Source organism: Bufo gargarizans, chromosome 7 (genome assembly GCF_014858855.1).
Source record: "Bufo gargarizans isolate SCDJY-AF-19 chromosome 7, ASM1485885v1, whole genome shotgun sequence".
Lineage (NCBI taxonomy): Eukaryota > Metazoa > Chordata > Amphibia > Anura > Bufonidae > Bufo > Bufo gargarizans.
The window spans coordinates 155,872,807-155,898,588 of NC_058086.1; the positions used below are offsets into that span (position 1 = coordinate 155,872,807).

The 25,782-nt window shown below is 46.0% G+C and overlaps 1 protein-coding gene across 2 annotated transcripts in view; it reads right to left on the minus strand.

Annotated features, from left to right (window-relative positions):
* The window catches only part of LOC122943543, a 633,637-nt gene that overhangs the window by 537,059 nt on the left and 70,796 nt on the right, over positions 1–25,782 (minus strand). The gene's annotated exons all lie outside the window — the stretch shown is intronic.

The window sequence follows — 25,782 nt, forward strand, 5'->3', positions numbered from 1 at the left end:
ACATGGGACTATGGCGGAGGGAGGGAAATGGTGGCATTTACATAGGACTGTATGGAGGAGGAATATAACTAAAGGGGGCACTGCAGGGGAGAACATTATAACAGGAGGGGGCAATATAAACACTGGGGGAATTTTAAATCCAGGGGACATTAGGCGTTCTTATTACTACTGGGGGGTTCTGTGGGAGGGACTTATAGATCCACCTTATTTCTATGGGGGCCTTATTACTACTGAGGGGTCTGTGATGGCATTATTAATACTGGAGGGCTCTTCTACTAATGGATGCACTCTTGGGGAGCATTATCACTGTTGGGAGCAGTACTACTAATGAGGATACTCTAGAAGGGAATTACTATTGGTGGGACTATGAGGAACACTATTACTATGGGGGGGGGGGGCTATCTGTACAGCACTCTTTTCAGGATAGTATTTTGGGACATTTAGGGGCACAGTGAGCAGCGGGAGAACACTGTGGGGACTCCAGGTTGGGGGATGATGATAGAAATGTGAGGAAGCTAAGATGTCTGTGTGTCACACTCTGCAGAGATGAGGTGTAGCTGAAAGAAGTTGTTTGGACCGAGTGGAGAAGATGATGACAGAAGATCTACATCAGAGGAGACATCACCTGGAGGCACCGGATGTGATAGGCATGTGCTGCTGTATAGCGAGTATAGCAAAATGTAGCATGCACAGGGAGGGTCAACTTAGGCTTCTTTCACACTAGAGGTAGCCTTCTCCGGCAGGCTGTTCTGTCGGTTGAGCAGCCTGCCGGATCCGTGCTACCGCTAGTGTACCATGCTGCAGTTTTTTTTTCAGCCGCCTCTCTGCATGTTTGCCGTGCTGCGGCCAGACCTCCGGCTTGCCCCATTATAGTGAATGGGGCCGGAGCGGACATCCGGCGTCACGGTGCACTAGCGGTAGCACGGATTCGGCAGGCTGTTCCCCTGCTAAAACAGTGTGAAAGTAGCCTTTGAGAACTGGGCCATATTTATTGGGGCTTGGGCCCCGGATCCTTTGAGACTCTTGCAAAGTCCCTACTGTTCACGTCAGGTCTAAAAATAAGGGGGAGTGGTGTGGGTCAGGAAGAGGGCCAGCCAGCCAGTCTCATTTATCATTTTCTATGACTTTTTTAGGCATATAAAATGAGCTAAATTTATGCCAGCAAGGGCACTGGAGCCGATTTAGGCTGGTGCCTCAACATAACTGAGGCACAATATAAAGAATGAAAAGTCCAGCTCATCAATAATCCACAGTGCATGGACAAGCCAAGGCTGGCTCAATGCAGACACTTGAAACAGAAGAGACGTCCAGCACGTAGTATGTTAAAACACTGCATCATCTTCATTCCATCGTAGATACAATCAGTGTACAAAGCAGTGGTCGTCACCTCCCGTCAGACCATGGTGATAGGTGACGACCACTGCTTTGTACACTGATTGTATCTACGATGGAATAAAGATGATGCAGAGCTTTAACATACTACGCGCTGGACGTCTCTTCTGTTTCAAATAACTGAGGCATATAATAAGACCGCCGTCTAAAATAAATGACCCCAAAGGTCTTTGGAGGCTCCATTTCTGGTTTTTGTCACAATCACTGATGAAAATCACTGACCAAAACACTAAAGTGTGAACTAGGCCCAAGTCTGGAGATTGTTTTATGCATGGTGGTGGGAAGGTTTGCGTGAGGCCAGCAGAGCCACCTAATGTCATAATACAACCAACAGAAAACGAGCTTTGTGTCAGACTAGAATATGCGGTGTGATTTATTCATATAAAAATGGCATATTAAAACGCCATTAACTCCTTAGTGACCGTCACCAATACATCTTTTCATATTACTTATTCTACAGTGTGGACCCACTGTGCAAACTAACCAGTTTAACTATGTGCTAAACTTAAGGGTGTTGTCCTGGTGGTTCCCTGATACTCGCCTTTAACCTCTATACAGGGATCTGGACTTCACCGCAAGGAACCAACCAGGCCACTGCCTCAGGGGTCAGAGGCAGCGGTGTGAAGCACCAAGGACTGAGGTAAGAAGTGCAGTCCTGAACAAAGTCCAATAGTCAGGACAGACTGAATACTTGTGTTAAAAATGGTGATTCCAAGGTCGAGGCAGGCGGCATGGAGCAGAATTGGTAGGCAGATGAGGTTCAATATGTGAGTATTCAGACAAGATCTCCTTCACTTTTTACTAGCAAGTAGAAAACCTCAAAACTCAGGTAAAAAGGTGGAACCACCTCCCAGCTAAATAGGGAGAGATATCAGCAAGTTAACCAGCACCTGAACAAGGTCAGAAGGACAGCATTAACTCACGCAGTGCTGAAGGAAAGTGCAAAGCTTTATTCCCAATTCACACAGGGAGAGTAGAGCAATGTCCATGCCTACCCCTAACAGCAAGACCACGGCAGGCACAGACCGCCAGCATGAAAACAGCACAGTATACAATAGGTCCTACATGAGTGTCTCATACCACCCTGTAAAGGGTGTACCTTAAACTGGGATTGGAAGAAACACCAATCTTGGCCATTGAACCTTTCTCTCCTGACCTTTTGACCCTTTGGTTTAAGCTTAAAGGGACACTGACAGGCCCAATAAGCATATTTAGGTATATATATGACAGTACAGGTCTTATAAAGTGTATTAAAATCATCTAAGTATCCCCCCCTGTCCACCTTATAAATACAGTAAACTGAAGTTTTATAATCCACTTGAATCCTCTTCAATCTGCCCAAGGGGCTACGTTTCATCTCCACTTGCGCCCAGCCAGCCTCGCCCCAACTGCCGTTTTGAAGCGCCGCCCAGCTCATCAATATTCACTTTGCTGGGCGGCTTCTACTGTCCCCGCTCTGAAGCGCTGCGCTGAACAGTGCCCGGCGCATGCGAATAAAACAGAGGCTGAAGCGGCCTCTAAGATGCAGACTGTACGCAGGCGCGATGTGATCCCGGCCAGTGAGGGTGCCGGGCGCATGCGCTGAAGAGGAGACGGAGGCCAATGCCCATAGGATTGTATTGGGCATGCGCCGGATCTTGTGAAGTCGGGGACAGTAGCAGCCGCCCAGCGAAGTGAATATTGATGAGCTGGGCGGCGCTTCAAAACGGCAGTTGGGGGCGGCTGGCTGGGCGCAAGTGGAGATGAAACGCCGCCCCTTGGGCAGATTGAAGACGATTCAAGCAGGTTATAAAACTTCAGTTTACTGTATTTATAAGGTGGACAGGGGGGATACTTAGATGATTCTAATACACTTTATAAGACCTGTACTGTCATATATATACCTAAATATGCTTATTGGGCCTATCAGTGTCCCTTTAACCATGGCATCATCAAGACTGACTTGCCATTTGATAAATCAATAGGTTTCCCCAGTGACAAGTTCTAGTAAGAATCCCAGTCCTGTGTGTACATTAAGCCTGATGTTAGGGCACAACAAGCTTTGAACCAGTAACAGCCCGTGTCAGTGACACAGAAAATAATCAGATGAGTAAACTTCTTAAAATTATGTGTCTTGTTTGTTGCAATTTTCTAAAACTAATTTCTGATCAAGTTGATTCATTTAGAATCGAATATGTTCCAATTGGCCTAAAATTTATATGGCATTCTGAGGTCTCCCAAGAGGTTTTTTTTATAGGTTATTATTTTATTATTATTTTTTTACACATTTTTTGCTGCCTTTCCTTATAAGTTTTTAACCCCTTGACAACATCTGCCATACATGTACAGCGGATGTCATCTCTTTAAATAAGGTGCCTACTTTGGAGCACATTAAGCACCATAGCCGCAGGGTGCCTGCTGTTTTACACAGCAGACACCAGAGGCCAACATCTGAGATCAGTGCCATCACCTATTGCATACATATAACCCATCAGATGCCCTGGGCATCTGTGTGCTGAAAACCCGGGAGCACAGCTCCCACAGGGGCCTAGTGGCAATCAGTGGAGCTATTCACTGTATGCACCAGAGAAAGGCCCGAATCCAGATGACCCTGGTTGTGCAAGCCTGGCATGACACATGAAAAAACTGTTCCATCATGTTTAGAACAGTGAATGGGCCTCTCCTGTGGCTTCTGTTGCTTGTGCAGACATTGGTAGGTGGGTCACAGAGGGACCTCCAGGGCAGACACGCAAGTGGCAGGTGTCAACTTGCAGCAGCTTTTGGCGAGCAGTGTATCCAAGTAATAAAGCAGTTTGGCTTCCCTGTCAGCAACAGGAAAATATTCACGCATTTCGCTTTGATAGCAACTGTCTAAAAGTATGGCTATCATCAGATTAATGGTAAGGATATGCTTGACATTAAATAAACAAGCAAGCAAGTCTAGCAGCCAACGATCTCTCGCCAAGAGGTACATTACCCAAAAGAAGCCTCTAAGAGCCTTTGTATAGGGCAGTGGGGAAGCCTTGTGGACATACCAAATTGCTAATCAGACCATGCCAGAACTCTAACATATCTGCATGATGAGTAGTGTTGAGTGAATAGAGCTTTGGATCATAGATCCGAAGTCAATTCGCTCAAAACTTTATTTGACTGCTGTATGGAGATTTGTCTCCATACAGCATATAGATGTATGGGCTCTGGCGAGGGAAATTCATCATCATCATCATCATCATCATCATCATCATCATCCAAAGTCCTGCAAAATAACTTCGGACTTCAATTTTAGAACTTGAAACCAATTTTAAAACTTGAATCTGAAGTCGGCTTCGGTATGGAGGCCGATACCAAAGCAGACTTCGGATTCCTGTTTAAAAATGTTTTCTAAGTTTAAAAATAGAATGCCAAAGTTATTCACCTAATGCTGAAAAAAATAAAAATTTTAACATTTATGACTTTTTGATCACTTTTTTTTTTGGGGGGTGGGGGGGTGAAGCGATGGGAGAAAAAAAAAAAAAAAAAAAAGCTGCGAAAATTCTATAGTGTACCAATATGTCTTAGAAATTTCCTGCCATTCATCAGCGCAGGGCACACTATGAGCAGTACAGGCAGCGCATTGAATGCAGGCTATTATAGCTACAATGATAAAGTACATAGAAGATAGACTATATTGGACTGTAGTATTCAGGTTAAATTGCCATGCTGGCACTTTGAGATAACTAAGTGGGTTTTGGGTTGCCGTTTGGACACTTAGCCTCTAAAAGGTTCGCCATCACTGCCCTAGGAGATTTTAACATGCTGTGTGCAGCTCATTGAAGTTTATTGGGGAAGCAAGTACTTAAATAAGGTGTGGTGGTAACCAAATTATATAGCCCAAATGTTGCAAGATGGTGTGCAGATAATACTACAAACTGCCAAATATTGGCCAATTCATTATAACTAAACCCACCAATCCTTTCATGCCCACCAATTATACACATACAGTGCCTTGAAAAAGGTTTTTTCTACATTAATTCACTTAACACAGGGCCAGCGTTAGGGGAGAGAAACTGGGCAATTGCCCAAGGCCCCCATGGTCTAAGGGCCCCCATGGTCTAAGGGCCCCCATGGTCTAAGGGCCCCCTGCTTCAGAGCTGCTGTTCAGCTGAATGTCCATGGAAGCAAACGGTAGGACAGCTGAAAAGCTTCACTTTACAATGCAGTGTAAAGTCCCTCACTGTACACATAACTAGTGTTGAGCGAACCCGAACTGTAAAGATTTTTGGACCCCATTTCAGTAAAAGTTTGGGTTCGGTGTTTGGCTATTTTATGGCGCTTTTTGAAAGGCTCCAGAGCAGCAAATCAACAAGCGTTTAAATCTGTGCCTTTGGAAGCCATCAAAGCCATGCCTACTAATGGCATGTCTGTGATTGGCCAGTGCAGCATGTGACCCAGCCTCTATATAAGCTGGAGGCACGTAGCGCTGCACGTCACTCTGCTCTGATTAGTGTAGGGATAGGATGCTGCTGCTGTGAGGAAGAGAATAGGACATAATATTTAACCTCTTAAGGACACAGGGCGTACAGGTACGCTCTGATGTCCTAGTACTTAAGGACACAGGGCGTACCTGTGTGCCCTGTGTATTTCCGATCACTGCCGCGCGGCGGGCGGTGATCGGAACAAGGTGCCTGCTCAAAGCAGGCACCTTGGGCCAATGCCAAGGGGGGGGGTGTCCTGTGAGCCCCCCCCCCCCCGTATAGGCGATCGCGGCAGATTAACCCCTTCTATGCTGCTACCGTGGCATAGAAGGGGTTTGTGTTTGAGGGAGTGCATCGAGTCCCCACGCTGCTGTGGCGGGGACTCTATGCCGTGCAAAGGCTGCCCAATGCCTTGCACGGCATCGGGACCTGCCTTCTATGGGAGCCGAGGAGATCCAGCCTCAGGCTGCGTCTCCTAGGCAAAATGTTTGTGTACTACTGCCTTTTTTAGTAGACTTTTCTTCTAGGCTCCAGCAGGGCACATTTTTGAGAGTTTCCCTTTAAGACGCATAAAAATGTCCCCTGATTAAAATACATATTTTTTGTGCAAATTTTTGCCAATGATCCCCCTCTGGTATATCACGGTCCATGTTGTAGGACTATTTGTGTACTTCTAGTAAGTGTTTGGTGGCTGCAAATGTGACCTGAAGGTTTTTCAGGTTCGCCTGCCGTTAAAGTGAACGGGGCTTGCCGAGAAAATGTGCGGTTCACAAACTTTTTATCTTGAACACGCGTTCATGAATCGTCCCGGCCATCACTAATCCTAATATTTCAAGTTCTATTCCTATCGCAGAGTTTACCTTCATCCTCCTACCCATCTCCAAATTTCTTACCCCAATATTCTTGAATAAATCGGGCAGCTCCATATTCGATGAATTAAATTCGCTTGTTCATTTCAGCATTTTAAGCATCGGTGATCCCTATCTTTATGTATCTTACTCAATACTAAAAGGAGTATAATATAAACAATGAATTTTATTAAATTGTATTAGTCTATTACTTACTTAATATAGAAGCCTTTTTTATAATTTTATAAGCATCTTCTCATTGCAGTGCACTCCCACACCCAATCTCCTGTTCCCATTTATTCTCACTCTTGAATTTAATAATTTTATCACCTAATCCCTTTCTAATTCTTTTATATATTTGTGCCATTGTAATCACTATCTCTTTACAATTTTAACAAAAATCCGTAAACTCATGATCCCTAACCATAAAATCTCCTATTCTTTGTGCAATTATATGTGCATTTTAATTGTACAAAAAAAAAAAAAAAAAATATATATATATATATATATATATATATATATATATATATATATATAATTTTATTTTTATTTTTTAAATATAATATATAAAATAGAAATCAGTCAGTCAATTTATGAACCCCCTTCCCCTGCACACAGATCCTCAAGTGACCTTATTGTCCCTTGTGTAACAAGATGTGACACCCTCACTATACCCCTCTTTTCGCCAAAGTTTATAATTAGAGATGAGCGAATAAAAAAAATAATAATAATAATTTGGCCAGTTCGGCGAATTTTTGGAAAAAATTTGCTTTGATACGAATTTATTTGCAGCGAATCGCATTAAAAAACAGCTATTTTGTGGCTGCAGAGAGCCTTTATAGTGGTGTAGAACACGGTGTCTTGCAGTAACATGCATAGGGAGTCTGCTGTGGTAGTGAAATAATACTGTGAGTCAGTATGACATGGAGATGACAGGCGTCGTTCTTAGAATCACTGCACACTTCACTTATTTGGGCAGTCACGGGGCCAAAACTGACCAAATAACTAAATTATGAACTCAGCCTTACAGGTCGATGTTAGCGCCAAGAAGAAGTGCACACTCCTCTTACAGCCGTCATCAGCTGATTCCACATAGATGTCTACAGAACCTGTTCTATTAAAGCACTTATACAAGTAGGAGATAATACTTCCCATATCTATAGTTCAGCTCAGGTCTAGTCAGAGTCTAGCAGAGTGTGCAGTCTGGGTGTGTCAGTCTAGAGCAGGCATCCTCAAACTGCGGCCCTCCAGCTGTTGTAAAACTACAACTCCCACAATGCCCTGCTGTAGGCTGAGACCTGTAGGCTGCTCAGGCATGCTGGGAGTTGTAGTTTTGCAACAGCTGGAGGGCCGCAGTTTGGGGATGCCTGGTCTAGAGTCTAGTTCTGTCCAGTTCAGTCTGGAGTCTTGATCCCTGAGTTGAAGTGCTCCATACACTCAGCAGGACATTAATTCAGAGAATACTAAAGGAGACCCCCAAAAGGGATACAGCCATCTCTACAAGCGCCTTAGGACTTTTGGATTTAAAATTGAAGGATTTACCAGCCTTCGGCAGCCTCACTAACCTACACGGGAATAACTAGGACCAGCTTAAAAGTACTCTACCAGTAAGCACATAAAAACCTATATCATTCAATAGCTAGAGAGACAGACATCACACCTGTCAGCAGTGGACCTGTGGCAGCTTTACCCCTGTCCATCTTAAAAAGACTGTTTAATACTTGGATGTTAATGTTACCAGGAGCAACGTTCAGTAAAAGTTATAAGTTGAATTACACCATCCTAGTCTTCAGTTCCTCAATTAACACTACAGTAAATGGTTGTACCACCACAAAAAGGTACTGGCGTCACAACTACAGGGGACCTTGCCATAGGCACATTAATACAGACCATCAATGGCACCTCAAATCACCATCTGGCCTGTCCCTTACACCAGAGTGTGCCCCAGAGAATTATTGTGTGAGCCTGCCCAGGGATGGCGTAATCGTGAGTAACTAGAACTGTATTTACCTCGGTCCACCTATTGCTCACAACTAGAGTTGAGCGAATACCTGGATGTTCGGGTTCGAGAAGTTCGGCCGAACTTCCCGGAAATGTTCGGGTTCGGGATCCGAACTTCGTCCCGAACCCGAACCCCATTGAAGTCAATGGGGACCCGAACTTTTCGGCACTAAAAAGGCTGTAAAACAGCCCAGGAAAGAGCTAGAGGGCTGCAAAAGGCAGCAAAATGTAGGTAAATCCCCTGCAAACAAATGTGGATAGGGAAATGAATAAAAATAAAAATAAAATAAATAAAAATTAACCAATATCAATTGGAGATAGGTCCCATAGCAGAGAATCTGGCTTCACGTCACCCACCACTGGAACAGTCCATTGTCAGATATTTAGTCCCAGGCACCCAGGCAGAGGAGAGAGGTCCCTTAACAGAGAATCTGGCTTCATGTCATCAGAGAATCAGTCTTCATGTCATAGCAGAGAATCAGGCTTCACGTCACCCAACACTGGAACAGTCCATTGTCAGATATTTAGGCCCCGGCACCCAGACAGAGGAGAGGTTCATTCAACTTTGGGTTGTCTCGCAATATAATGGCAAAATGAAAATAAAAATAGGATTGAATGAGGAAGTGCCCTGGAGTACAATAATATATGGTTAAGGGGAGGTAGTTAATATCTAATCTGCACAAGGGATGGACAGGTCCTGTGGGATCCATGCCTGGTTCATTTTTATGAACGTCAGCTTGTCCACATTGGCTGTAGACAGGCGGCTGCGTTTGTCTGTAATGACGCCCCCTGCTGTGCTGAATACACGTTCAGACAAAACGCTGGCTGCCGGGCAGGCCAGCACCTCCAAGGCATAAAAGGCAACTCTGGCCACGTGGACAATTTAGAGACCCAGAAGTTGAATGGGGCCAAACCATCAGTCAGTACGTGGAGGGGTGTGCACACGTACTGTTCCACCATGTTAGTGAAATGTTGCCTCCTGCTAACACGTTGAGTATCAGGTGGTGGTGCAGTTAGCTGTGGCGTGTTGACAAAACTTTTCCACATCTCTGCCATGCTAACCCTGCCCTCAGAGGAGCTGGCCGTGACACAGCTGCGTTGGCGACCTCTTGCTCCTCCTCTGCCTTGGCCTTGGGCTTCCACTTGTTCCCCTGTGACATTTGGGAATGCTCTCAGTAGTGCGTCTACCAACGTGTGCTTGTACTCGCGCATCTTCCTATCATGCTCCAGTGCAGGAAGTAAGGTGGGCACATTGTCTTTGTACCGTGGATCCAGCAGGGTGGCAACCCAGTAGTCCGCACACGTTAAAATGTGGGCAACTCTGCTGTCGTTGCGCAGGCACTGCAGCATGTAGTCGCTCATGTGTGCCAGGCTGCCCAGGGGTAAGGACAAGCTGTCCTCTGTGGGAGGCGTATCGTCATCGTCCTGCGTTTCCCCCCTGCCACCCACCAGTGATGGGCCCGAGATGCGTTGGGTGCCTCCCCGCTGTGACCATGCTTCAACCTCATCCTCCTCCACCTCCTTCTTATCCTCGTCCTCCAGTAGTGGGCCCTGGCTGGCCACATTTGTACCTGGCCTCTGCTTTTGCAAAAAAACTCCCTCTGAGTCACTTCGAAGAGACTGGCCTGAAAGTGCTAAAAATGACCCCTCTTCCTCCTCCTCCTCCTCCTCCTCCTCCTGGGCCACCTCCTCTTCCATCATCGCCCTAAGTGTTTTCTCAAGGAGATATAGAAGTGGTATTGTAACGCTGATAACGGCGTCATCGCCACTGGCCATGTTGGTGGAGTACTCGAAACAGCGCAACAGGGCACACAGGTCTTGCATGGAGGCCCAGTCATTGGTGGTGAAGTGGAGCTGTTCCGCAGTGCGACTGACCCGTGCGTGCTGCAGCTGAAACTCCACTATGGCCTGCTGCTGCTCGCACAGTCTGTCCAGCATGTGCAAGGTGGAGTTCCACCTGGTGGGCACGTCGCATATGAGGCAGTGAGCGGGAAGGCCGAAGTTACGCTGTAGCGCAGACAGGCGAGCAGCGGCAGGATGTGAACGCCGGAAGCGCGAACAGATGGCCCGCACTTTATGCAGCAGCTCTGACATGTCGGGGTAGTTGTGAATAAACTTCTGCACCACCAAATTCAGCACATGCGCCAAGCAAGGGATGTGCGTCAAACCGGTTAGTCCCAGAGCTGCAACGAGATTTCGCCCATCACCAGGCCAGGCTTGAGGCTCACCGGCAGCAACCACTCGTCGGTCTGTTGTTCTATACCCCGCCACAACTCCTGTGCGGTGTGGGGCCTGTCCCCCAAACATATGAGTTTCAGAATGGCCTGCTGACGTTTACCCCGGGCTGTGCCTGACTGGATGAGCAGGTGGAAGAAGAGGAGGAGGAGGAAGCCGAGTAGGAGGAGGAGGCAAAGAATGTTGCCCTGCGATCCATGGCGGCGAAAGGACGTGCACCAAACAGCTCTCTGCCTGGGGCCCAGCCGCCACTACATTTACCAAGTGTGCAGTTAGGGAGATATAGCAGCCCTGGCCATGCTTACTGGTCCACGTATCTGTGGTTAGGTGGACCTTGCCACAGATGGCGTTGCGCAGTGCACACTTGATTTTATCGGATACTTGGTTGTGCAGGGAAGGCACGGCTCTCTTGGAGAAGTAGTGCCGGCTGGGAACAACATACTGTGGGAGAGCAAGCGACATGAGCAGTTTGAAGCTGTCTGTGTCCACCAGCCTAAATGACAGCATTTCATAGGCCAGTAGTTTAGAAATGCTGGCATTCAGGGCCAGGGATAGAGGGTGGCTAGGTGGGAATTTACACTTTCTCTCAAATGTTTGTGAGATGGAGAGCTGAACGCTGCCGTGTGACATGGTTGAGATGCTTGGTGACGGAGGTGGTTGTGTTGGTGGTACATCCCCTGTTTGCTGGGCGGCAGGTGCCAACGTTCCTCCAGAGGCGGAGGAAGAGGCCGAGGCGGCGGCAGCAGCAGCAGAAGAGGTCGAGGCGGCAGCAGCAGCAGAAGAGGCCGAGGTGGCGGCAGCAGCAGCAGCAGAAGAGGCCAAGGCGGCAGCAGCAGAAGAGGCCGAGGCGGCAGCAGCAGCAGCAGAAGAGGCCGAGGCGGCAGCAGCAGCAGCAGAAGAGGCCGAGGCGGCAGCAGCAGCAGCAGAAGAGGCCGAGGCGGCAGCAGCAGCAGCAGAAGAGGCCGAGGCGGCAGCAGCAGCAGCAGAAGAGGCCGAGGCGGCAGCAGCAGCAGAAGAGGCCGAGGCGGCAGCAGCAGAAGAGGCCGAGGCGGCAGCAGCAGAAGAGGTAGCAGGGGGAGCCTGAGTGACTTCCTTGTTTTTAAGGTGTTTACTCCACTGCAGTTCATGCTTTGCATGCAGGTGCCTGGTCATTCAGGTTGTGCTAAGGTTCAGAACGTTAATGCCTCGCTTCAGGCTCTGATGGCACAGCGTGCGAACCACTCGGGTCTTGTCATCAGCACATTGTTTGAAGAAGTGCCATGCCAGGGAACTCCTTGAAGCTGCCTTTGGGGTGCTCGGTCCCAGATGGCGGCAGTCAGTAGCAGGCGGAGTCTCTTGGCGGCGGGTGTTCTGCTTTTGCCCACTGCTCCCTCTTTTGCTACGCTGTTGGCTCGGTCTCACCACTGCCTCTTCCTCCGAACTGTGAAAGTCAGTGGCACGACCTTCATTCCATGTGGGGTCTAGGACATCATCGTCCCCTGCATCGTCTTCCACCCAGTCTTGATCCCTGACCTCCTGTTCAGTCTGCACACTGCAGAAAGACGCAGCAGTTGGCACCTGTGTTTCGTCATCAGAGACGTGCTGAGGTGGTATTCCCATGTCCTCATCATCAGGAAACATAAGTGGTTGTGTGTCAGTGCATTCTATGTCTTCCATCGCTGGGGAAGGGCTAGGTGGATGCCCTTGGGAAACCCTGCCAGCAGAGTCTTCAAACAGCATAAGAGACTGCTGCATAACTTGAGGCTCAGACAGTTTCCCTGATATGCATGGGGGTGATGTGACAGACTGATGTGGTTTGTTTTCAGGCGCCATCTGTGCGCTTTCTGCAAAAGACTGGGTGGGAGATAATGTGAACGTGCTGGATCCACTGTCGGCCACCCAATTGACTAATGCCTGTACCTGCTCAGGCCTTACCATCCTTAGAACGGCATTGGGCCCCACCAAATATCGCTGTAAATTCTGGCGGCTACTGGGACCTGAGGTAGTTGGTACACTAGGACGTGTGGATGTGGCAGAATGGCCACGTCCTCTCCCAGCACCAGAGGGTCCACTAACACCACCACGACCATGTCCGCGTCCTTTACTAGATGTTTTCCTCATTGTTATCGTTCACCACAACAACAAAAATATTATTTGGCCCAATGTATTGAATTCAAATTCAGGCTTTTTTTTTTTTTTTTTTTTTTTTTTTTTACAGACACCTAACACTATCTGGCTATCTATTTAGGTACCGTATTACACTAATACAGGCACAAATTTGTGATCTTAGACTTGAAAAAGGAGTGTACCAAGTGTGCCTGATCCAGCACTCTTCGCAGGGCACGCTCCAGGAAGAAAACAAGTGGGATGAGGTCGCTGATGGTGCCTTCGGTGCGACTGACTAGGTTTGTCACCTCCTCAAAAGGACGCATGAGCCTACAGGCATTGCGCATGAGCGTCCAGTAACGTGGCAAAAAAAATCCCAGCTCCGCAGAGGCTGTCCTAGCACCCCGGTCATACAAATACTCGTTGACAGCTTTTTCTTGTTAGAGCAAGCGGTCGAACATTAGGAGTGTTGAATTCCAACATGTCGGGCTGTCGCAAATCAAGCGCTTCACTGGCATGTTGTTTCGGCGCTGAATGTCTGCAAAGTGCGCCATGGCCGTATAAGAACGCCTGAAATGGCCACACACCTTCCTGGCCTGCTTGAGGACATCCTGTAAGCCTGGGTACTTAGACACAAAGCGTTGTACGATGAGATTCAACACATGTGCCATGCACGGCACATGTGACAACTTGCCCAAATTCAATGCCGCCAACAAATTGCTTCCATTGTCACACACCACTTTGCCGATTTCCTGTTGGTGCGGGGTCAGCCACTGATCCACCTGTGTGTTCAGGGCGGACAGGAGTGCTGGTCCGGTGTGGCTCTCTGCTTTCAGGCAAGTCAACCCCAAGACAGCGTGACACTGTCGTATTCGGGATGTGGAATAGCCCCTGGGGAGCTGGGGGGATTCAGTTGATGTGCAGCAAGACGCCGCAGCAGAAGAGGACTCAGCCGAGGAGGTTATGGAAGAGGATGGAGTAGGAGGAGTAGAGGAGGTGGCAGTAGGCCTGCCTGCAAGTCGTGGCGGTGTCACCAACTCCGCTGCAGAGCCACGCATTCCATGCTTGGCAGCCATCAGCAGGTTGACCCAATGCACAGTGTAGGTGATATACCTGCCCTGACCGTGCTTTGCAGACCAGGCATCAGTGGCCAGATGGACCCTTGCCCCAACACTGTAGGCCAGAGAAGCCATGACTTCCTTTTCAATCAATGAGTAGAGGTTTGGGATTGCCTTATTAGAAAAACAATTTCGTCCGGGTACCTTCCACTGTGGTGTCCCAATAGCAAATTTTTTTTTGAAGGCCTCAGACTCCACCAGCTGGTATGGTAAAAGCTGGCGGGCTAAGAGTTCCATCAAGCCAGCTGTCATACGCCAGGCAAGGGGGTGACTATGACATTGGCTTCTTACGCTCAAACATTTCCTTTACAGATACCTGACTGTGGGCAGAAGAGATGGAACTGCTCAAAGTGAGAGGCGGAGTGGTGGGTGGTTGAGAGGGGGCAAGGAGGACAGCAGTGGTGACGTGGCTGAAGATATCTGTAAAGACTAAATCAAGGCAACTGGACGTACTGTAGATTTCTTGAAAACGTTTCACTCGTTCTTCCAACGAGCTCTCTCAATTCTGAGTGATTGTACAAAAATTCTGGGAATAAATATGTAACTGAATCCACATCTGGTAATTATACCCAGCATTGGGTCAAAGGTATTGATTCCATTATCCTAATTGGAGTCAGTAGGTGATAAAGACTTCCCAGAAAAGCTGAAGATGCTGGACCAGGAGGAGGATGGTGGCTTTAAGCTTGTGTGCTGCTTCTACTAGTCATCATGTGTTGATCCCATAGGCGTTTGTGATGTGCGATCATGTGCCTTTGCAAAGCAGTTGTCCCTAGGTGGGTGTTGGATTTCCCACGACTCCGTTTCTTTTGGCACAGGTTGCAAATGGCATCGCTGTTGTCAGAGGCAGACACAAAAATGCCTCACTGCTGAGCTTTGCAATGACGGCATTCTGGTGGTGGCAACAGCATGCGTTGATTGGTGTGCTGTCTGGCTGAACCCGGGTGACGATACATGCTGTCTAACTGTGCCACTAGCTCCTTGTGACGACCTCCCCCTGCTTCCAACTCGTCTCCTTCTCTCTGTCTCCCCTTCTGAACTTTCCCCCTCTTCTTCTCTTCGAGCAGGCACCCACGTGGCATCCATGGACACCTCGCCATCATCAACCACTTCAATTGTATCTGACACCTCAGCAAAGGAAGCAGCGGGTACAACATCATCATCATTATCATCATCATCATCATCATCCTGTACGTCCATGTGTGTAATGCTGCCTGACTGAGACATATCCCTGTTATCTACATCCCCTGTCAATAATGGTTGCGCATCACTAATTTCATCCAACTGATGTGTAAATAACTCCTCTGAGGGATCAAGTGAAGCGGCTGTGGTGGTAGTGGTGGTGGTGGTGGCGGCGGGCGGGAGAGTGGTGACCAAAGCTGAGCTGAAGGAGGATGGTGCGTCAAGGTTCTTAGCGGAAGCTGTTGAAGCTTGGGTGTCCTGTGTAAGCCAGTCAACTATATTCTACGAATTTTTGGGGTTCAGGGTACGTGGCCTTTGAACACTGGGCATTATTCCAGGGCCAGTAGAAATCACAGCACCACGAACACAACGGCCCCTGCGGCGTGGCCTGCCTCTGCCTGTCATTTTTTATTAGATAAGTGTTACTATGCGTGCAAGGTACTGTGCCACCCTATATAAGTGGTGGGCAGTGGGCACAGTACAGTCTGTGTGGGCCTGACGCACTCGGGCTTGCAAATGTGATTAGATTACAAAAATTTTAAATCAATTTTTTTTTTCTGCAAGGTATTTGGGTGAATGACACCCTGTAACGGTATGAGTGCAGGCCTAGACACTAGCCAGTGGCCACAATATGTATGTGTGGGGGGCCTGACACACGGGCTTGCAAATGTGATTAGATCACAGAAAAATATTAAATAGAATTTTTTTTTTTTATCTGCAAGGTATTTTCTGTCACACCCTGTATGAATGGTGTGCACTATGACTGAGCCTGCAGCCTCTCACAACGGGCAGTCAGGCAACTGCAATATAATATGTATAGCACACTGATGTACCAGCCCTGAAAAGGGCTTTTTGGGGTGCTGTCAGGACGCTGTCCTAAAAGCAGATGAGTCTGGACACAGAACAATGCCCTAGCTAACGCTTTCCCTATTGAATCAGCAGCAGCAGTACTGTCCCTCCTCTCTCTGTGAATGCAGTTTCCGAATGAATATAAAATGGATGCTGTCCAGGAGGTGGGAGGGTCTGGGAGGGAGGGTCTGCTGCTGATTGGCTGGAATGTGTCTGCTGACTGTGAGGTAGAGGGTCAAAGTTTACTCAATGATGATATATAGGGGGCAGACCGAACATCGCATATGTTCGCCTGCAGCGGCGAACAAGCTATGTTCACCGGGAACTATTTGCCGGCGAATAGTTCGGGACATCACTATACATCATCTGTATATAGCCTTATCTTATCGCTAATCCCACCTCCCCCAAATTCTACTATCCTATAATCCATCCTGATTTTACACTAAGTGGTTCTAGGGAGATCGCGAATAGCAGAGGGAAAAAGGACAACCCTGTCTAGTGACTCGATATAACTTAAATTAATTTAACAATACCCCATCATTTATTCTAGCAGTCGGACAGCTATATAATAACTGCACCCACCTAATAAAGTTCTCCCCCATATTTGTTTTATTCATAACCTTCCATAGGAATTTCCACTACACTCTGTTAAATGCTTTTGCTGCATCCAGCGACAGGATGGAGCGGTGCTCCCCCTCCCCTAGTTGAATATTTACCAAAACTCTACGGATATTTGTTTGGGCATGCCTTTTAGGGATAAACCCTGCTTGATCAGGATGAATCAGCCTATTTACCACTTTCTTAAGCCCATTTGCTAATACCTTAGCACATATTTTAAAATCTGTATTTAATAAAGATAGTGGTCTATATGATCCCATTTACTGTCCATCCTGATATTTCAGCGTAATAACCGCTTCCGATAAAGAGGGTGGTAGACTGCCTACTTCCCCAGGTTCATCCAAAACTTGATAGATATGGCAACAACACCTCCCCATATTGCCTATACAGTCGTGGCCAAAAGTTTTGAGAATTACATAAATATTGGAAAAGTTGCTGCTTAAGTTTTTATAATAGCAATTTGCATATACTCAAGAATGTTATGAAGAGTGATCAGATGAATTGCACAGTCCTTCTTTGCCATGAAAATTAACCTAATCCCAAAAAACCTTTCCACTGCATTTCATTGCTGTCATTAAAAGGACCTGCTGAGTTAATTTCAGTAATCGTCTTGTTAACTCAGGTAAGAATGTTGACGAGCACAAGGCTGGAGATTATGTCAGGCTGATTGGGTTAAAATGGCAGACTTGACCTGTTAAAAAGGAGGGTGATGCTTGAAATCATTGTTTTTCCATTGTTAACCATGGTGACCTGCAAAGAAACTCGTGCAGCCATCATTGTGTTGCATAAAAATGGCTTCACAGGCAAGGAAATTGTGGTTACTAAGATTGCACCTCAATCAACAATTTATAGGGATCATCAAGAACTTCAAGGAAAGAGGTTCAATTCTTGTTAAGAAAGCTTCAGGGCGTCCAAGAAAGTCCAGCAAGTGCCAGGATCGTCTCCTAAAGAGGATTCAGCTGCAGGATCGGAGTGCCACCAGTGCAGAGCTTGCTCAGGAATGGCAGCAGGCAGGTGTGAGCGCATCTGCACGCACAGTGAGGCGAAGACTTTTGGAAGATGGCCTGGTGTCAAGAAGGGCAGCAAAGAAGCCACTTCTCTCCAAAAAAACATCAGGGACAGATTGATCTTCTGCAGAAAATATGGTGAATGTACTGATGAGGACTGGGGCAACGTCATATTCTCAGATGAAGCCTCTTTCTGATCGTTTGGGGCATCAGGAAAAAGGCTTGTCCGGAGAAGAAAAGGTATGCGCAACCATCAGTCCTGTGTCATGCCAACAGTAAAGCATCCCGAGACCAGTCATGTGGGGGGTTGCTTCTCATCCAAGAGAGTGGGCTCACTCAATTTTGCTCAAAAACACAGCCATGAATAAAGAATGGTACCAGAACACCCTCCAACAGCAACTTCTTCCAACAATTCAACAACAGTTTGGTGAAGAACAATGCATTTTCCAGCACGATGGAGCACAGTGCCATAAGGCAAAAGTAATAACCAAGTGGCTCGGGGACTAAAACGTTGACATTTTTGGTCCATGGCCTGGAAACTCCCCAGATCGTAATCCCATTGAGAACTTGTGGTCAATCCTCAAGATGGATAAGTTCAAAAGGTAGACTCTACATGGCTTGAGAAGAATTAGTCTTTCAAGAGTACTGGTGGCGATATCCATGATTTATCCAGAAAAGCAGCAGCAGGTACTGCCCAGGTTGGCAGGGTTAAGATCAGTGGGTACATAGTGCCATTGCTCGGGAATGGAGAATTTCCTAATGTGTTCCACTCGATTGCTGACATACACATGGAACTGTCTTGTTTGATTGTGCATGTATCCTAGCACGATTTTGCCGTCTGTGTAAAAGGCAAAGGAGTTAATGTTTTAGTCTGTTTCATACTTTATAAGCTCAGCAATTTCAACAGCTAACATGGCTGCACAGAGTTTGAGCCTTGGAATAGTATGTGCAGGCTTTGGAGTTAGCTTGGCCTTGCCCATGACAAATCCTACACCTATTTCACCAATGGGGTGTACAACCCAGAGAAAGGCTACCGCAGCTATGGATTCCATGGATGCATCAGAGAAGACATGGATATCTAGTCTGGTGGCATTCTTCAAAGACGCAACATTAAGATTGTGGCATTTTAAACTATACCAATGCCTGGAGGGACTGCTTCCAGAATTCCTACCTTTGTGGTTTCTCTTTGGGTAAAGGGGTATTCCAGTCAGTGTTCTCTGAAGTAAGTTGTCTGAGTAATATCTTGCCCTGAATAGTAAAAGGGTGCTAAAAATCTCAAGGGATCATAGATACTGTTTACTGCAGACAGCACTCCTCGTTTTGTGAAGGGCTCGTCACAGACTGATATCTGAATTGCGAACGTGTCTTGTTTAATATCCCACAGCAATCCAAGGCTGCTTTGCGTGAGGGAAAGGTCCGACTCTAGTTGGAATTCCTTATCACTGACAGCATGGTCATCAGAAGGAAATGCCCTCATTACCTCATTCATGTTGGAGATGATTTTGTGTAGTTTGAGGTTAGCAGTAGCGAGCATGTTCTGAGTTCTGGTGAAAAGGGTGATGGCTTTTTCCGTAGGTAGAGACTTAAGACCATCATTTTCGTAGAAGTTCTTTTCAACAAACTGACATGTATCAGACCCGAACTCTTGTTCTCCTTCTTGGGCCATTTTCCTCAGTCCGTAAATGGCAAATGAGGGGGAAGGACTATTACAGAAAACTGTGCACTTTCATCCGATCATCTATAACCTTGTCGTTAACATTATTGCAGTACCATCGGAACCTGAGGAAGTTTCTGTTGCCTTCACAGACGATGAAACATTTGTTGGAGGTCGGCCATAATTGCAATTAGCTTTTGTCTAAAGAGGAGCAAGACTCCTGGGAGGTTTTTCAGGTTCGGATCAGTGAGAATATATTCATTAAGAGAAACGCCTTCATGACGAGCACTTGAGTCGAAGATCACCCTAATCTGGTCAGGCTTGCGAGGATGGTAGACACCAAAACACGGGAGGTACCAGCATTGTTCTTGTGCAAGAGGGGGTGCAGGCTCAGCATGATCTTTCTCAAACAGCTTCTGCATAAAATTAACAAAATGTTTCTTCATCTTCAGTTCAGGTTGCTCTCTAAAGAGATGAACCATAAATCTGCATGTTGTCCATTTGGAATTCTTCCTTGGGGTGCGGTGCCACCCAGATGTTGGAATCATCTTAGTAGAACTCTTTACTCATGGTTCTCAAGAATTCTTTGTCTTTCATTGTGGCTGCTAACTCGTCGTCTCTTGTGGTTACCTCAAACATTGTGTTACCAATGTTGTCATCCCAGAAGATAAATGCTTTCCTATCTAGTATGATGCACTCTTGCGTACCTTTGTCACACAGCTTTTCTTTCACACTGTAGTGATGTTGTCATTGTGGAAAACAAGTAGTGCTTCCATTTGGCCTACCAAAGGAAGAAACAGACAGGTTTTCTGGCGTTGCTAAGGCAGACATTGCCTATGATGACCCAGCCTAGACCCAGAGACTAGGCGTAAGGTGACTCATGTTTATTTGATGGTGAACCTTGTGCACCCTTAAAATGTCGCTCCCGAGTAACAGCAGGATATCAACATTTTCATCAAAGGCTGGTATTTGGTTAGCTATGACCTTCAAGTGAGAATAGTACAAGGCAGCTTCAGGAGTGGGAATCTCATCCTGGTTAGTTGGGATCTGATCACACTTGATAGTAGGTAAGGGTATTTTCATGTTGCTATTGAGAGGAGCAATTGCAAGACCACTGGCTCTTCTACCCAAGACTTCTGTAATGCCTGCACAAGTACCTAGGGTATAAGGTAGAACATCTCCTGCTATGTCTAACAGATCAAAAGAACCTTGTACTTGCAAGAGATCGGTTAATCTGGTAGTCAAGAATGGTATACAGTCTTATGGCCCCTTCTTGCTGGCCCTTTGTGTATACACGAACTAAGCATATCTTTGCACAGGATTTCTCACAAAGTCCTTCTGCACAGACTTCATTGCATGTAGAGAATACTGGGGTGGAGGCAGCTGTTTGTTCAGTGTGCTCACCCCCATGCTTTGCCCCAGGAGGGATGTATGTGGATGGAGTATAGCTGTGTTGGTACAGATGAAGGGCTTGTATGTGGTTGTCACTACCGCATTCCATGCATTTAATGACAGCCTTACAGTCTTTTGCAAGGTGTTCTGTGGAGGCACAGCATCTGAAACAAACTTCAAATCCCCTTAAAAGTTCCTTATTTTCTTGTAGAGGGTTCTTTCTGAAGCAGATGCATTTCTTAAGTAGATGTGGCTTGTTATGTATGGGACATTGGTGATTTGGATCCTCAAGTTTCTTGTTTTGCCCAGTCCTTTGAAGAACCGTAGCGGGTGCAGTTGAACATCAGTTCTCTTCACCGATAATGGGCCCCTGCGGTCTGTGTTATACAGGTGTTTGTGAATCCTGGAGGAGGTGGACTGAGAGGGTTAGTCACCATAGACGAAACTTGGGTCATTCTTTGAGTCTGATTTCCCTTATGAAGTCACACAAGTAGAAAAAAAATAGGAACGGCAACCCCTTTTATTTTTCTTATAAGTTGATCCCCGACGAACCCACTTTTCTTGAATGCATTATGGTTGATGCCACAAGGGGTGTCAAGGTAACCAAGTTCAGGTAGGAGGTGGACAGCCTTAGCTAGTTGAAGCTCTAGTAGAAGATCACTGAGTTCTTGAAGCTTCAGATTGTCTTTAGCTGTAATCCTTTGGAAGCCTTGCAAGCTTTTGAATAAGGCATCTTCGATGGCCTCAGAGCTGCCAAAACTACGTTCAAGTCTGTCCCAAGCAGCGTCGAGACCTCCTCCAGCAGGATTGGAAGTGTAAACTGTTTAGAGTCTCTTGATACGTTCGGCAGACTGCGGACCTACCCACCTGATGAGTAGATCCAGTTCTTCTGCAGCAGTGATGTCTAGCTTGCTGATTGTGGCTTTAAAGGTGAATTTCCAGCCTCTAATTTTCAGGTTTGTCAAACGTGGTGAGGCCCGTGCTAGCAAATTCTCTGCAAAGCATGTATTTAGCAAACTGAAATATCTGTTTTCAGACTTTTGGTATACAGTTGCAGGTGGGACAGAGTTAGTTGCAGTGCCTGGTACACCAATGTTGAGTGACTTGGACACATAGGATGGTGCTAAGGCATTCAACACTGGATTTGGCGTACAGTCCAAGGCTGTGTTGGTTTGCAGCTGTATAGAAGTGGGTTTGTTAGGAGGTAGCTGGTTAGTGCCATAATACGGTAGAACGTCTTTTCTATCCATACCAGTTTCAGCCACTTGAGAAAGTGCAGTAGGTGCAGAGAAAACACATTGGTTAAGTGCTTTGGCTGCTATGACAGTGATCGAGTTCTGAAGAGGTCCGTGATGAATCTGATGTAAAAGATGTAACAGTGACTGCTACTAATACCCCTTTCATTATCACTTACGGCCTGCTCTAAGAGAGAGAAGGGAAACAGAATAAAAAAGCAAACCAAACCATGCATGTGTAACATGACAGTAATACTTAATTCCCTAGTCTCCATGACACCACATCCTGAGAAATAAAGACATATATTTGGGGGGGGGGGGGGGGGGGGCAGGACAATAGCACAAAGGACTTTCTGTCCAAAGGCCATGTCTTCACTAGGAAAAAATAAATAAAAATGTCTAGCTTATAACTAGCTTATAATGCTTGGTAAAAGGTGTGTATCCTATATCCTCTTGTAGAATGTGTTCTAAGTAAAGGAGGGGCTTCCTTCCCTTCCATTTGATAGGCTTCTGAAATAGCTGCTCTTATCCAGCAGGAAATATAACTTTTTACCGCTCTTCTACTTTTATTTTGCCCGCAAAATTGGACAAAATGGTTCTCTGGGGTAGCAGAAGGGGGGCTTCTATGCTGAGTGATTTTAGAAGTGCAAACCAGCCCCTTTTGGGCCAGAAGGACCTTGGGAATTAGAGGGATGGGTGGGAATGCATACACTAGGCGAGATGTCCAGTCCTTATTGAAGGCATCCACCACAGTTGGGAGATCTCTCGGGTTGAGGAGGGAAAAAATAAATAAAAAATTATGATCTATTTTGTGATTTTCCCAGGAGGCAAAAAGATCTATTGATGGTTTGCCGCACTTTCTTACTCCAGTTTTTTTTTTTTGCCTCCCTCTGGATCAACTGGCAGGATGACAGGCCGAACTAGATGGACAAATGTCTTTTTTCGGCCTTACGGTATATACTATGTTACCATGTTACCATGTTACATAATGTCCATTCCCCCAGGTCCAGAACATGACAGCTCAGGTAATCTGCATTTGTATTTAAGGATTCCTTTATGTAAACTGTCAAGATAGAGATTAAATTGCTCTGCTCCAAAAAAATATATTTGGCTAGATTCTGAAGTAGACTGTGTCTTGTCCCTGCCCAAGTGCTTAATGAAGGATCCTGCTATTGAATTGTCCGAATAAATTAAAACATGGTGGTTTTTTTTTTGACAAATGCTGTGTTTTCTTCAGAGCTTCCCAAATTGTTTGCAACTCTGAAGTTTGAGGATTGTTGTCTTATGAGGAGTGGCCATTTGCCCTGATATGTTTCCTGCTAAACTACAGCCCCCCAACCCTGAAGACTGGCCTCCGTAGTGATTACAAGGGGACTTTTCTGGTTCCAGTATATTCCCTTCTCTAGGTTGTTTTCTATGAGCCACCACCTTAGGGAGTTTATTTTACATTTCCCTCTAGAAATATCTGTTTGTCTAGGGCGACTTGTGGCGGGTTCCACCTGGATAGAATAAGTTTCTAAAAGGGTCTTAAATGAAATTGAGCCCAAGCGACTGCTGGGATACATGAGACTGCCTAGAATCTTCATTGCTGCCCTGAGAGCAGAATCTCCTCTTTTTTAATTCTTTTATCTGGTTTTTCAATTTCTCCATTTTGGGAAAAGGTAGGAATGATCTGAGAAACCGAATCCGAAAGATATCCCTAGAAACATTTTCCAGCTGCTTGAGGAAAGATCCGATTTCTCCAAATTGATGATCCACCCTAACGATTGGAGGTGGTTTAGAACTTTTGGTAAGTGATTTTGTAATAGATAGACCTTTGTCTGCTATCACTAGAGGATCGTCCAGATTTGGGATGATGCTGATTGATTCTCGTCTTCGAGCCACTACCACTTCCGCCATGATCTTTGTGAAGACTCTTGGCAATGAGGAAATTCCAAAAGGGAGACCTACAAATTGATAATGTTGGATGGGACCCCTCATCTGTATTGCAAATCGTAGGGATTTTCTCAAATTTGTGTATCGGGATATGGTAATAAGCATTCCTCAAATTGATTGAGGTCATTATCACTTTTCTTTTTATTAATTTTACTGCTGATCTTAAAGTTACCATCTTGAACTTTTGATATGTAACATGTTTGTTCAAGGGCTTTAGATTTATTATAACTCTGGACTTCCTGTTTGGTTTCTTTGCTAAGAATAAACAAGAGTAGTGACAGTCTTAGTTGATTTTCCGGGACAGGTTCTATTGCTCCTAATTTTAGTAAATCTTTTATGCCTATCAATAAGGTATCTTGTTGAGAGGGAAGAGTGGTAATAGCAAATTTTTCTGGAGGGGGAGACTCTAATTCTACCCTCTTGAGATTTAGGATCCATGAATTTGATGTCATCTGCTCCCAAGCTCTAAAAAAGGAGCAGAGGCGTTTTCCCCCTACTTGTAAGGAGTTATTGTTTTGGATTAGAGGAGGATTCCCCTCTGTTAGGGTTGAAAAGGAAATTTCTTCTCTTACCTCCTTTTGCATAACTCCACCTCCCCGTTTTTCTCTCATCTTTCCTTTGTTCCAATTGGTACTAACGGCTATAAGAACTCTGTCTTTTATTTAAATCTCTCTTCAGGAAACCCTTTCTTCTTATCAGTAGCGTTTTCTAAGATCTTGTCTAGATCCGGTCCAAAAACATATTGCCCATTAAAAGGTAATGAGCCATAGAACCCGCCTGGCTGTGTTAGACAAAACCGCCATGCGTGCTGAAAGTATACAGATTCAGCTGCAGCATCCTCCAAGAAAGTAGTTGCCATTTTTAGTGATGGAATGCTCACCAGAATCTGATCTCTTGGCGTTTTGACTAGATGAATTGCCAATTGTTCTAGCCACAGATTAAGGGTTCTAGCGACACAGGTAGAAGACATCCCTGGCTTAAGAAGAGCTGCCATAGCCTCCCAGATTTTTCTTAGTAGGCTTTCTGCTTTCCTATCCATGGGGTCTTTAAGTTGCCCTGAATCTTCAAGTGGCAGGGCGGTATGCTTTGCTACTTAAGCCACCGGAGCTTCTACTCTGGGGATGGATTCCCAATCGGTGCAATCCTAGTCGTTAAAAAGGATAGTGCCTCTTGATGCCCCTAGGAATGAAAGATCCTTTATCTGGCTCCTCCCATTCTGACCTGAAACATTTGATTATGATCTGGAACTGGGAATACAGACTTCCTCTTTTCCCCCAGCCCTCCAAATATTTCTTCCTGCACCGACCTAGGCTTTTTAGGCACTTACATCTGAATTGTGACTAATTGCTTTTATAAGCTCAATGTCATCCGGATTGAATAAGAAATGCTTCTATTAATTATCTTTATAAGAAGATGCATATGTTTTTTCGTACGTTTCAGCATTAAAGCCTCCCAAAATGTCAGAATCAGAGTCAGACACTGGATTTAAATGATCACGGATTATTTGAGGAGGGTTAGAGGGAGCTGGACCCCGGGAAACTAGTGCAGACTGAACTTCTTAACTAAGGGTGTGATATCTTCCAGGAAACTAGAGGAATCAGCTTTTACCACGTTACAAGTACATTCTTTACATAAACCCTGGGTTCAGACCTGAGCGTTTCTGAGACGCGCATTTAACGCGCGTTTTACGCGCGTTTTTATGCGCGTTTTTTGCAATAGTAAACGCGCATTTGACACGCGTTTCTGTGATTGACTGCAGTGTTGTCCAATGAGCAAATATCCCTGTGTATATGAAGTTTGG